This window comes from Hyla sarda, chromosome 4 (genome assembly GCF_029499605.1).
Source record: "Hyla sarda isolate aHylSar1 chromosome 4, aHylSar1.hap1, whole genome shotgun sequence".
Lineage (NCBI taxonomy): Eukaryota > Metazoa > Chordata > Amphibia > Anura > Hylidae > Hyla > Hyla sarda.
In genome coordinates this window covers 256,436,938-256,451,886 of record NC_079192.1, presented here as the reverse complement: position 1 = coordinate 256,451,886, position 14,949 = coordinate 256,436,938, and positions in this window count along the sequence as shown.

The window sequence follows — 14,949 nt, the reverse complement described above, 5'->3', positions numbered from 1 at the left end:
TTCCCTTACCTATGGTGCACTGCTAAGAATAACATATTTTAAAACAACTTGAACTTGTACCTTTTAGTTCTTTTAATGGATAAATAGAAACACTTTTATTCAATGTTACCATTTGCATTTCCAGCAAACTACAAGTAATGTATCACTTGAGACCCATTTGTACACACGGTTTAGTGCTAGAGTCTATTTGGTTGATCAGTCCATAAACATGTAGGTTTACTAGAAAATAAAAGAAAATATGTATTATTTTGATCAATGTATTCATTATTTTGTAAAAATGTTGTTTTCTTCTGTGTTTAGCCATATTTGAGCAGTGTTTAGATATTTGGCAGATCACTTAAGACATTAAAGGGATTGCTCATTGCTCAGTTCAGATGTCAGCTGCACCAACATTTCAGCCTCATTGATTTGAGAGATGACTCTGTATTATTTTTAGACATCTGCGAGTTATTCTCTGACCAGAATGTTTTATGAAAAGCATAAAACATTTTTTCAATATTTTGTCATTTTTCACAGTTCACATTCTGTTTAAATGGGCACTAAGGTTTTGAGAAGAAAATAATAATAACATTTTCCCCCAAACTATTGACATGTCCTAGAAGCATGAGTTTAGGTCCCAATTGATCAGGAGAATGAGCCAGAAAAGTGCGCGCTTTGCACATTTTTTCTAAGATTCTGTATCACGTGACTGAGATGGTCGCATAATTTAAGTATATGGGGTTGTCTTGGTCATATAGATACGTCCCTATTTTTGTAGAGAATCCTGTTTAATTGTTTGACTTAGCTCTAGATTTATTTGGATTATTAGCATATGAAATGTTTAGAAATTAACTATTAATAAATAGTAATGCATAGTGTAAATGAAAGCAAATACATCTCCAGCTCCATAAAGTCTTATCTCCAAACTAAACATGCATATGTTCTGCATATCTTTGGAATTCAGGCAACTGTTAAAAAATTAATCGACTGTCAAAAATTGCCTTTTTCATGGTACTTAAACAAAATATGTCATTAGAATATGACCTAGCATATTATAAAATAATCCTAAAATGTAGCAGTTTTCATTGCAACCATTTCACTTTTAAGCAGTTTCCCACTTTTCATTACTGACAGAATTACAGTGAAAGGTGACAGTATATAAGTAAGGTGGGATCAGGTCATTCACAATAGGTGATGATCAGAGCTCACTTTCTCCACTTCCTTGTGCAATGACCTCTGCACGGGATACAGAGCATGCCTAGAAAATTCTGTCATACAACAGAATAGATCTATTTTTTCCTATGTCCATGGGGATTGCTGTAAAAGGTATCTCTAAAGGCTGTAAGAAAGACTTAGGCAATATGGCGGTCCCACTAATAATATAAAAAAGTCTTATTACATATATATTTTCTTACATATTATTTGTGCAATTAAGGAGACTTTGGTATATTGATAAATATACAGTAAGTATTGGATTTCTATCTTGAGCACCTCAGTCAGTAAAAGGGCTCTCTGAATCAGAGTGTATAGAATGTAGATCCAAAACTTTTTCTTTAACTAATAGAAAGTGTCAAAGAAAGCATTTTAAAGCCGAGTGAGAAATGTGACACTCTCAGAAATATTGCTTATAGGGCAGACAGAATAGCTGTAGTGCTAGATTTACCGGATGACTAACAGCTGGCTAGGGCAGCGCTACCCTATCTTTTGGAAGAAGTATAGTACAATTTTATTTCAGCCATGAAACAAATTGAAGACAAGTCAAGGGCATTTAACAGAACAATGACAGAAAACACTTGATGGCGAAAAGTTTCCCTAATTATCTCTCTGTATCGAGGCCGTTAAAAACAAGTCACCATTACTAAAGTTACCAACTTCTCAAATACAACATGGAGTCGTATACAGTGGGGTAAAAAAAGTATTTAGTCAGCCCCCAATTGTGCAAGTTCTCCCACTTAAAAAGATGAGAGGCCTGTAATTTTCATCATAGGCATACCTCCACTATGAGAGACATAAGAAAAAAAGAATCCATAAAAATCACATTGTCTGATTTTTAAAGAATGTATTTGCAAATTATGGTGATAAATAAGTATTTGGTCAATAACAAACGTTTATTTTAATACTTTATTATATACCCTTTGTTGGCAATGACAGAGGTCAAATGTTTTCTGTAAATCTTCACAAGGTTTTCACACACTGTTGCTGGTATTTTGGAACATTCCTCAATGCAGATCTCCTCTAGACCAGTGATGTTTTGGGGCTGTCTGTTACAGAGCTGGATGTGGATCCTCTAACCTGTGTGGCTGATGACTCGCTCCGTATCGGGGAGCAGAATCAAAGGTGCCGCTGATCTTCACCAGAGCCCGCAAGGCAGGATGGGCTTGCAGCGGCAGGCGAAACCCAGGTCGCTACCCCGGACACAGCTCGACCACACAGGTAGCTGGGCAAGGCGAGGTACCAAAGGATAAGGCAATAGCATAGTCAGATGTAGCAGAAGGTCAAGGCAGGCGGAAAAGGTCAAATAACATAGTGGGAAGGCCTGGATACACGGATGAGGCAAACAGACAATATGGAATGCTTAATCTAAGGCTAGAGGCACTGAAGATCCAGAAGGGAAGTGGGGGAGGTGCAGGAACATTATAATGTAGGGACAGGTGAGACAGTAATTATGGGCATACTGGCCCTTTAATTTTCAGAGCTCCGGCGCGCGAGCTCTAGGAGACGGGGACGAGCGCGCTGGAGCTGAGACACAGAGGAGGAGGCGGCAGTGGAGCATGGGGAGCGACGAGCTGGGATTCGCATGCGGGCGCGTCCCGCAATGCGAATCCCAGCCATATCGGCAGACGGGGAGACAGGGACTCTGTGCTCACGGCCAGTGCTTGCGGCCGGAGCACAGAGTGTAACACTGTCACTGGGCAACACGGACTATCTACTCCCTCCAAAGGTTTTCTATGGGGTTGAGATCTGAAGACTGGCTAGGCAACTACAGGACCTTGAAATGCTTCTTATAAAGCCAGTCCTTTGTTGCCCAGGCGGTATGTTTGGGATCATTGTCATGCTGAAAGCCAGGTTTCATATTCAATGCCCTTGCTGATAAAAGGAGGTTTTCACTCAAAATCTCACAATACATGGCCCCATTCATTCTTTCCTTTACAAGGATCAGTCGTCTTTACAGCCCCAAAGCATGATGTTTCCACCCCCATGCTTCACAGTAGGTATGGCGTTCTTTGGATGCAACTCAGCGTTCTTTCTCCTCCAAACACGACAAGTTGAGTTTTTACCAAAAAGTTTTACTTTGGTTTCATCTGACCATATGACATTCTCCCAATCCTCTTCTGGATCATCCAAATGCTCTCTAGCAAACTTCAGATGGGCCCGAACATGTATTGGCTTAAGCAGGGGGACACGCCTGGCACTGAATGATTTGAGTGTGTGGCGGCGTAGTGTGTTACTGATGGTAGCGTTTGTTCTTTGGTTCCAGCTCTCTGCAGGTCCTTCACTAGGTATCCTACCCCCCCCCCCCATGTGGATCTCTGATTTTTGCTCACCGTTCTTGTGATCATTTTGACACCACGGGGTAAGGTCTTGCATGGAGCCCCAGATCGAGGGAGATGATCAGTGGTCTTGTGGTCTTCCATTTTCTAATAATTTCTCCCACAGTGGATTTCCTCACAACAAGCTGCTTGCCTATTGCAGATTCAGTCTTCCTAGCCTGGTGCAGGTCTACAATTTAGTTTCTGGTGTCCGTCGACAGCTCTTTGGTCTTGATCATAGTGGAGTTTGGAGTGTGACTGTTTGAGGTTGTGGACAGGTGTCTTTTATACTGAAAACAAGTTCAAACAGGTGCCATTAATACAGGTAATGAGTGAAGGACAGAGAAGACTCTTAAAGGAGAAGTTACAGATGAAGAGCCAGAAATCCAGAAATCTTGCTTGTTAGTAGGTGACCAAATACTTATTTTCCCCCATAATTTGAAAAAAAAAATTCTTTAAAAATCAGACAATGTGATTTTATGAGAAAATGAAAGAGATCGGATCCAGCTCAATGCAGATAAAATCGGGTTTAATCCATAGGATCCGTGCTCTACTGTCTGGGGCGGGGTGAGCTGGCTTTCACCTTGTTTGCCTTCCCAATGTGATTTTATGTTTTTTTTTCTCATTATGTCTCTCATAGTTGAGGTATACCTATGGTGAAAATTACAGGCCTCTCTCATCTTTTCAAGTGGGAGCACTTGCACAATTGGTGGCTGACTAAATACTTTTTTTTGCCCCATTGTAATACATGATATATGTTTTCGCTAAAGCTAAATTGAAAACTATTTGTATTTAGCCTATGTCTACTTAGTGTACCAGTTTCCTTGATCCTAATATAAAATATGTAACAGATTGTCCACCTATTATTAGCTGTTTATAATACAGGTGTCTTTCTCTACGGCAGAGGAGCCTTTGTCATCTGCTTCCTCTGCACCCACTATTGCAATGCCCCTGTGTGTACCTCTCCAGTTGTACACTTATTGCTAGGCAGCAGAAATGTGCATATAAAGCAACTTATATTGGAATAGCAGTCTCTGCTCTGTTTGCTTTGTATTTGTTGCAGATGTTCTTTACCCCTGACTGCTTCATGCCTTTTTTCAGTACTGAGTACACAATCAGGCTATGTTCACACTACGGAATTCCCTGCGGAATTCCGCGGTGTGAACTTAACATTAGTGTGAATGGGTCTCCGCGAGACCCTTTCACACTGTGGACAATTCCGCCGCTGAAATTGTTCCGCGCAAAGAAAGAACATGTTCATTCTCTGCGCGGAAGTCCGCGAGCACTGCATAGCCGTCAATGGTGACAGCGCAGTGCCATGCGGTCCTGCCGCCGCCGGCTGCCAGTCTGAATCTCCGTTCGCTGAATTCAGCGAGCGGAGATTCCGTTCACACACTGTAGTGTGAACATACCCTCAGTGTTCAGCTGAATGCAGCTCCATTTCATGTCAATTGGACCCATATTCAGGGGTAAGCAGTTTGGAGAGCAGAGTGCCCATAATTCATCAGGTTTGGCCAATGTTTTTCTTGACTTTTAGGTACCATATCGGGTCAGTTTATACAGTGTTTATACATATACATTTTGGGCCCAATTAGAACAGCATCAATATCTTTAATGCTGGTCTTTCCTGTTATTTACAGAGGGATATTTTGTTGATTTGGAACACTATACTGCAACTATTTTGTATTAAAAAAGTTGTGCCTCGTCTTAGAAAATGTTCCTATTCTCTATATATGAGTGATCTTACAGATATATTATCTTCAGTCATGGTAATGATGATTTTAAGACATTTAACTTTACACAAGTTTTGCAAACTTTATGACAGTGGAGAGAGTTTTTAAAGCTGTATTTTTTTTCACATCATCTGGAAAAGTTAAACAGATTTGTAAGTTGCTTCAGAAAGGGCAAAGGTGTCAGCACTGTGGTCAGCTAGAAAATAACTATACAACTTCCTTTGTAGCATACAGCAGCTGATAAGTATTGGACGGATTAAGATTTTTAAATAGAAGAAATTTACAAATCTGTTTAACTTTCTGACACCAGTTGATTTAAAAAAATAAATAAAATTGTTTTCCACCGGAGTACCCCTTTAACCAGATCCATTGCCCATCTTAACACACCAATCTGCCTGGAGATCACAGCCTTACTTGGGACCCAGTTATAATAGCAGTAGTTTCCAATTATACAAAGACAGGGAGATTTAACCCATTCTTGCCCTATAACGTCATGGGCAGTAATACATTATTGTGAAACTACGTGGACTGTGCACAGAGTAGCTCTCATATAGGTCTGTGCTGACCACAGCGTTTACCCCCACAATAAGTAACTACTACTCCTAATGCTGCCTACAGCAGCACTCACTCCCAATGCCTTCCTATACTTACTCCTAGATAAACTATTTAAAGGGGTACTCCACTGCTAGACATGCAATCATGTTAACATGTTTGATCGCGGAGGTCTCTGCTGTGGAACCCCAGTCATCCGGTGCACGGAGCGAACTCCATGCAGTGCCGGATGACTGGCAAACACAACCGCCTCACCCCTCCATTTACATCTATGGTAGGAGGCCTGGCGGCTGTGTACTAGCAGCGCTGGCCCGGAGATCGCGGGGTTCCCCACGGCCAGACCCTCTGCAATCAGGCATGTTATCCCCTATCCTTTGGATAGGGGATAACATATATAGGGGCAGATTACTCCTTTAACCCACAATATGAATACTGAAGAATACCTTAGTAAGATAGCTTGTGATAGGACATGCCTTGAAAATACATAAGAAAAAAATCCTCTGTGTGCCTCTTTGTAAAATTTGAGACACATACAAAAATACTTTAGTCCCTTGAATGTATTTGTGCAGCAGGATGCACATTAACCTCAATAGTTATGGTAATGTTTTTGCTTACTACCACTTATTTCCTGAATCTCCAAACTGTCCTATTCTGTAATTCAGATCTCTATATATCTAACTGCCAGAGTGGATTAGCCCACACGACCATCCCTCATTTAACTGGGGTGAGCCACAGGGTGTGATGTGAGATGTAGGGGCAGATGGTGTTGCCCAGGGATAGATGGTGTTAAACCCTTAGTGTTCGTGACGCCAGGGCATGGTTTGCCTATGTAACCACCCACAGATAATCCCGTTACTCTTAGGTTAAGCAGGGGTAAATAATAGTCCAAGGCCAGGTTAAGGTTAAGGCTTTATTGAAGTTGAACAGGTATAACAGTCTTTACAGGGTAGTAAGGTTCCAAGAGAGGTGACCAGTAACACGAGGGACCTCGCAGCTTGCTGGGACTTGCAGTGACTTGACAGACTCTAGCACAGCCACACTGACTATAACCCAAAAAAGGTAAGTAGAGTAATCGTGTAAGGGTTTTTATCTGAAAAGAGAAAGATAGTTGTCAAACAGAAACTCCTCGACCCAGCCCTGACTTCAGGACTTCCTGCGCTGCACCCATCCTATGCTTTGTTTGGATCATTGGACTGAAGTTTTACATTTAAATTTAAACCTATGATGGAAAATGACTTTGGGAATCAGGAAAATTTTGCCATAAAATATGTCATGTGTCACAATCTTTGTTTCTCGCTAATTTTCCCTGGGCTCACATGCACATGAGGACTAAAAGAGCATATCACCCCCTCCACACACTACAATAAAGGAAACTGCCTAAGCACCTAGCCAGCATTAATGGACCACTTGCCCTCCCTCTTCTTGTCTTTTTTCTTATAGAAATGCACAATGAAACACACAATTAAATACAATTGTGGAAGGTACACGGGTACCTAGACAAGATAATCTAGTGGTTACCCAACATAATTTCCCTGTATACAGAGAAGGACGATAAAATAAAAATACTATATTATGTCCCTTGGATATTTTGCATTGCAGTTTGCAGATAAAATAACATTAGTAACTCTTGGCTCCTTTACAGATAATTAATGTTAAGGATTCCACCAACTAGAGACTGAAATCTGTGTGCTGGAGCCAGCACTCCATTATACTTATACAATAATTTGGTCCAAAATATCTATTACACAAATTACAATTTGAAAGGTGCAGCATGTACTTTATCATCATTAGCATAACATGGAAACAATGACAAATATAGAGGAGTATGATAAAGTGGAGTCAAATAAAAAGTGACCTGCTCTATAATTTACATGGGAGAATTTACTGAGAGCCAGAATCTGGAGAAAGCTGAGTACTTTGCTATTCAGTAGTTTATTTATTATTTATTTCCCAAGATTTTACATCATCAGCATGCAGGATTACTGCTGGCAAGTTTATGGTTCTGCTAAACTTTTGTAGTTCAGGTAGCATACGGAGCAGGAGTACAGATAGCGAACCTCTCTAAAACTGTAGATGCATTAGTTCAGGATGCGATGGGTGCTCATGACTAGATTTTAAGTCGTGAAGTATTTGCAAGGTAATGACTAGGACAAATGCAAATTACTTCTTTGGGGGGGGGGGGGTCATCAACTTCAGAAAGTATTTTACTTTGTCAAATATGTCTTTCATGTTTGACACCAATAAAAGATGGCAGAACTGCATTTTACCTATAGCAATTACATTTTCTGGGTCCTGTCTGTGGCTCCCAGTACTCAGATACCCCCATAATACCCCCCTCCCTCAATTTACAGGAGGACCAAATGTATGACCAGGTGACAGTCGCAAAAAATACATGCAAGTTATGTTTCACTTTGGCAGGTAACAATAAAAAAAAAAAAAAAAACACTAACCTATTATTTTGGATAACTTTTCAGGATAAGCTATCTCATGCACATAATAAATATGTTTAGGCGGATAAAAGAAGAAATAGGCATAGTCTCTATTACAAAGCTTCATACAGTCACTTGTAATACTGAAGTATACAAAGTTGGTTGAAATTTTAGTGACCAAGTAATTATGTTTTTTTTTTGTGGCAATCTAGGCTGGGTTTCTGATGATACCTGTTACTTCAAATCATTTTTTAAGTTTTTGACACATTTCTATGCTAAAAAAAAAACTTACTAGTCCTCACTTACTAGACAGTTTAAGATTGGGCAAGTAATTTGGACTGTTTTAAAATCTGGTGCAGTTTACACTGTTTTCTTATTCTACTCCACCTATGAGTTGTTTTAGTTCAATACTGTTTTTTTTTTTGTCACAGGCTCATGATTTAAGCCAACCCCCACCCACTTTCTGTGACCACAATCCTCTGAGAACACTTTTTTCACCACATCTGGCACAGTCTGCCACCCCCCACCCCCCCAAAAAAAAAATGTTTTGAAAATTCCTCTGTGTTTTCTAATGTTCTAATGTTATGCACTTTTTACTGCCTATACCTGTAATATTGGGAGGCAGTAAAATGGGTACCAAAGGTGAACATCCAAATTCAGTACAATCAGCTGCATAAGTTAGGCAACACTATTCGCTGGTAAAAAAACTAAAACGTTGCCATAGCCAACTTATAGATACGTTTTGCAGAACTCCTTGCTCTGCATTCTATATACACATAAAATTCACAAATGTGAACCTGTTACATTTTTATTACCTCAGTGTATGCAATTAATAAGGTGCAATGCACATCAATATATTATTATAACTATACTTAATTTACATTCATGCATTATGCAAAACCTTTTGACTGTCAGTCTTTAACAGCTGTTGGATTAAGTGTAAAAAAAAGAAACATTTTGGGAAAAGTGCAAAATGAAGGGAAACATTAGCAAATACCGTGGAAAAATACTTGTAGGGCATTAAAACCCGCAAAGAAAACTTCACTCCACTCTTAGTAAATCAGGGCCATAGTGTTATCGCAGATCCAAGTTTGCCAGGTTTTCCTAGTGCCACACACATAGTTGATAAAAAAAAGACTGTATAAAAAAGTCACGTTGAGTATTCATTACAGATTCAAGTGTGGCAGTTTTTCCTAGGTGCACACATAGATAGGTGGGAAAAATAGTCTAAAAAGTTTTAATTTTGTGATTCTTGGGGTTTATTTACTAGGAGTGGAGTGTAGTTTTCTTTGTGTGTTTTAACTCCATGCAATTTTTGAATTGCTTTTAAAGAGATATTATTTCTTCCTGTACTTCTGTGTGTATACCAGCAGGCAACTGCCACCAAAAATCTTTTTTTATTACTTTTTTTTTATTTCAACCCCTTAAGGACATAGGGATTTTTCATATTTGCACTTTTGTTTTTTTGCTCCTTGCCTTCTTACTGTTATAACGCTTTCAATTTTCCACCTACAGACCCATATGAAAACTTGTTTTTTTTTTCCACCAATTGTACTTTGTAAAACATCAATTATTTTACCACAATATTTGCAGTGGAAAAAAAACACCATTTTGTAACTTTTGTTTCTACACATAGCACTTTTTCGATAAAAATGACACATTGGCCCTGATTTATTAAACAGTGTGATAGAAAAACTGGAGAGATTTTGCCCACAGTAATTTATCACAGCTCAGCTTTTGAGCTCTGCAAAAGTGAAAGCTGAGCTGTGATTGGTTACTACGAGCGTAATCTCTCCAGTTTTTCTGTCACACTGTTTGATAAATCAGGGCAATTATCTTTATTCTGTAGGCCCATAAGATTACAATATTACCCAATTGATATAGGTTCTGTTTTATTTTACTACTTTAAAAAAATTATAACTTTTTGTACGAAAATTAGTATGCTTACAATTGTCCTCTTCTGACCCCTATAACTTTTGTATGAGGATGTATGGGGCTCATTTTTTGAGTCATGATCTTTGATTTCTATCGGTACCATTTTTGTTTTGATAGGACATTTTTATCGCTTTTTCAGATTTTTTTATATGCTACATGAAGTGTCCTTAAATCTGCTTTACTTTTTTTAAGTTTACACGATTGACTGTGTAACAATATATATTTTAATAGTTCGGACACTTACGTGAGTGCTTATACCACATATGTTTATGTTTTTTTTGTCTTATTTTAGTTTAAAAAAATGGGAAAAGAGGGGTGATTAAATTTTTTATTAGAAAAGGGGCATATTCACATTTATTAAAAAAAATTTCCCACTTTTTTCCCCACTATTTTTTAGTCCCCATGTGGAACTATTACATGCAATCTTGCAATTGCATACAATAAACAATGGTGTGCCATAGCACAGCATTGATCAGCGTTATTGACGCTCCATTAGTGTAGTCTGTCATGGCTCCCTGCACAGATTGAGTGCTGATCTGACTGGGCAAAGGCAGGTAGGGATCCTCTGTCCTAACAGCTGACTGGGACCTTGCGATGGTCTCAATCAGCAGGCTGAGCTAGCTAGAAAGTAAATTAACCCCCTTTAGATGCTGCAATCAGCTTTCATTGTGGCATCTAAGGTGTTAATGCCATGGGCACTGGTTGCTGAGAGACACTGGAGACAACTCTGAAGCACACTCTGCTCCTGACTGCACTATATACAGCAGGAGCGGTCACAGGATGTACATGTATGTGTTATTAGTTACCATGTGTTACCAAATGGTGCCGTAACTTTGACATTAACTTTGCCTTTAAGTGCACCTGTCATTTTCAAAAAGGTTTCATAAAATGTTGATAATAACATTATGGGGGGCATTTATCATTATATATACACCATTTCCACTGTCTATATTGTGCAATCTTTTTGTGAAATTCCGTTTTTTGCTTGTTTTTTTTGCGTAATTTTTTATACAACTTTTACAAGTGCAATTCTAAATCACGGTGTACGGTAGAACTGATTATGTGGTGGACATCGATTAATCAACTGCGTCTTTTCTCTTTACATGCACAAATTTTACACAAGTCCTGACTTTATTGCGCAAATATACACCATCAAGGAGGACACTGAAAATGTTATAAGAATAAGTCCAGCAAGTCCAGCAATATGTAATCCATATTTAGATTAGACTCCGATCTCTACAGACTGTAGATCTGTAGAACTGTGTAAAATTCAATCTCCTGCTCTTGATGAGTGCAAGAGATTGCACCTTTGTAGAGTGTAACCATGGTGACAGTAAAGATAAGAATACCACTGTATGTGCAGGGAGGGAGAAGGAGGTATGGCTGTTAGGGCTATGTATATGTGTGATCATGTGTATGCAGCAAAGCTGATTGTGTGTATGCAGTAGAGCTGAGTGTGTGATTGTGTATATGCAGCAGAGCTGAGTGTGTGATCATGTGTATGCAGCAGAGCTGAGTGTGTGACTGTGTATGCAGCAAAGCTGAGTGTGTGATTGTGTATATGCAGCAGAGTTGAGTGTGTGACTATGTGTTTGCAGTAGAGCTGAGTGTGTGATTGTGTATATGCAGCAGAGCTGAGTGTGTGACTATGTGTATGCAGCAGAACTGAGTGTGTGATTGTGTAAATGCAGCAGAGCAGAGTGGGTGATTGTGTATATGCAGCAGAGCTGAGTGTGTGATTGTGTATATGCAGCAGAGCTGAGTGTGTGACTACGTGTATGCAGCAGAGCTGAGTGTGTGATTGTGTGTATGCAGCAGAGCTGAGTGTGGGATCATGTGTATGTAGCAGAGCTGAGTGTGTGATGAGTTCTAAAGGTACAGGGAATCTTGTGAAAATTCATGGAAAGATAAATGCTGAATGCTATCAGAAAATACTGTGAAACTAATTGCATTCTTCTGCACAAAAGCTGCACATTAGACACTCTTTGACTTTCCAGCACAGCAATGACTATAAGCATAAGGCCAAGTTGACCATTCAGTGGTTACAGCAGAAAAAGATGAAGATTCTGGAGTGGCACACACAGTCTCCTTACCTTAATGTCATTGAGCCCCTCTGTGGAGATCTCAAAAATGTGGTTCATGCACGATGACCAAAGAGTTTACATGATCTTAAGACATTTTGCCATGACAAATGGGCAGCTGTACCATCTGCAAGACTTTTGGTCATACAAAACTATTACAAAAGACTGCATGCTGTCATTGTTACTAAAGGGGACATTACCCAGTATGATTAAATAAAGGTATGAATACTTTTGAAAAGGGTTCATTTAATTTTTTTGTTTATTTATTGCCATTAGAGATGAGGAAATTTTTGAAAAGTTCAATTCAGGCGATTCGCTGAATTTTGCGAAAAAATTTGGTTTGATTCCGAATTTATTTGCGGCGAATCGCTATTAAAAACAGCTATTTCCGGGCTACAGAGAGCCTCAATAGGGGTGTAGAACACTTTGCCTTGCTGTAACACACATAGGGAGTGTGCTGTGTTAGTGAAATAATACTGTTATTCAGTATGACATGCAGATCACAGGCGTCGATATTAGAATTACTGCCGCAGAGCGGCACAATGACAGAGCCTGGTAATTGGAATGAGTACACTTTAAATCCTTTTTTGAGGACTCATTGGAGGGCAAGTCTGGTGCCAGCAGCCACAGTAATTCCAGCTTCAATAGTGTAAAATTGCTGCAGTGTATAAGTTGCTGCATAAAAAAACTCGTACTTGCATCTTAAAATCCGGCTGGTGGTCTGCTGCCTGTCCCAGCCAATGCCTCTCAGCACACCCCCAACTTAAAAAGGGAGGGACTGCAGCACCAGCAACTTGGACAGGAACACATTCAGCTTCTGCACCGTTGGATGAGTGGGCACATATTGTTGTCTCTTAGACATCGCTTCACTTCTGCCGGAATGACTGACTCGAAGTAGGAGGAGCAGGAGCAGAAGATGGATATGACACACAGCTCCCTTCGGCTGAGGTGGTGGAGCCTTGGCTGGCTGAAACATGGAGCAGAGTGCCACTGGGTGATGCAGTAGACTGGACCACCACATCGGAGCCACGGTTCTCCCAGGTGTTTTGGTCTTTATGGTGCCGCTGCATGTGTTAACTCAAGGCCGTGGTGCCAACATTGGGACCCTGGCAACGCCTGATGAATTTAGGCCTCTGCCACTCTTCTGTGGATGTCCTGGCACTTCTCTGCCTGACATACTTATATACCAGCTGAGAGCGTATATGTTACACTTATGAGAGGACAATACGCTGCACTATGCTTACAACTGTATTAGGCTACAAAACTAGGTTTGTAGGTTTGGCTGGCCATTCAGTGTAACTGGCCCAAATGAGTTTAACAGGAAAAAAAAATTGTACACCACCTATGTACTTACAGGTTACACTTATGAGAGGAGGACAATACGCTCCACTACACTTACAACCTGTATTAGGCACTAAAAGCAGGTGACTATGGATTTTAGCACTCACCCTAACTGGTCCCTATTAGCTTTAGAGTTGTAGTACACCCCAGTGCACCAGTACAGAGTTGCTGTGTAGTACACCCAAAAGTGTACTTTCTCTCTTTCTCTTCCTCTCTCTCTGCCCTGTCATTGCTTTCCTGGAGTGATTTGGGCTTGCAGTGAATCGCTGCTGTAAAGTTATTTTTTCTGTGGCACACACACGCTGCTCTCTCTCTGCAATAAAACGCTGAAACACCTGGCTGCAGCAATGGCTCCCAATTATATAGGGCTGTGACATCACAGGGCTGGCTGCTGATAGGCTGCTTGCCACCATGTGATTCAGGGTCATCCGTCTGTTCCACCTTCCCAGGATTCTTTTCCCCATGTCTTCACACATGGATCCATCATTTTAGCCCCCTAGCCTGCAGATAATGGAATCCTTGAAGTGATATTCGGATTCATTAGAAATTAAATTTTTTATGAAATTCCTGACAAATTTGGATTCGTCATATTTGATTCGCTCATCTCTAATTGCCATGATTGTAGTATTCAGTTATAACCTGCAGTTTAATATCAATCCAATAAAAAATAAAAGAAATGTGTTTTGCCTTCTCACTTATGTTCTCTTTAACAATGGTACATATAGAATATTACAAACTGTCCAAGGGTATGCAAACATTTGAGCCCAACTGTATATACAACTTCTATGTTATATATTAAGACATTATTACATGACTTAAAAAACAAGTTGCCTCTATAAGTAAATGGACAGGTGTTAAATCCAGTAAAGATTTTTGTAAATGACACGGGTATTAGTAGCTACTAGCTATGAATTTAGGAGGAACTAAAATTAGGCTGGCAACTGTACAGGGCAGAGGTACGGTATATGCCAAGTAGAAAGCTGTGCCAAGTGAAGGAGTGAGGCCAAATTGTTCTAATTACTTTTATGGTCACAATATTTTATTTATATTCTGACAGGTTTAGTTCTACACAGTGAATATCATTTTAACTTAAGTCATTGAAGAAAGTTCTTGTAAATGGTGTAAAGGACACTGATTTTTTTCCCTAGAGAAATTTCATGTAGAATCCATAAGAAACCTTATTTTTAAATAACACTCTTTGATTTCTCTAGATGCTCTCTGAATTTTCCTATTCCAAACTCTGTAATCAGTTATTAATGGTATACTAACCCCCTCCTGCAAAATCAGGTACATGTACGCGGTGATTAGGGATGACTTCCTGCATCACCGCGTACATGTACCTGATGAGAATAAACTGTCACAGCGCCGC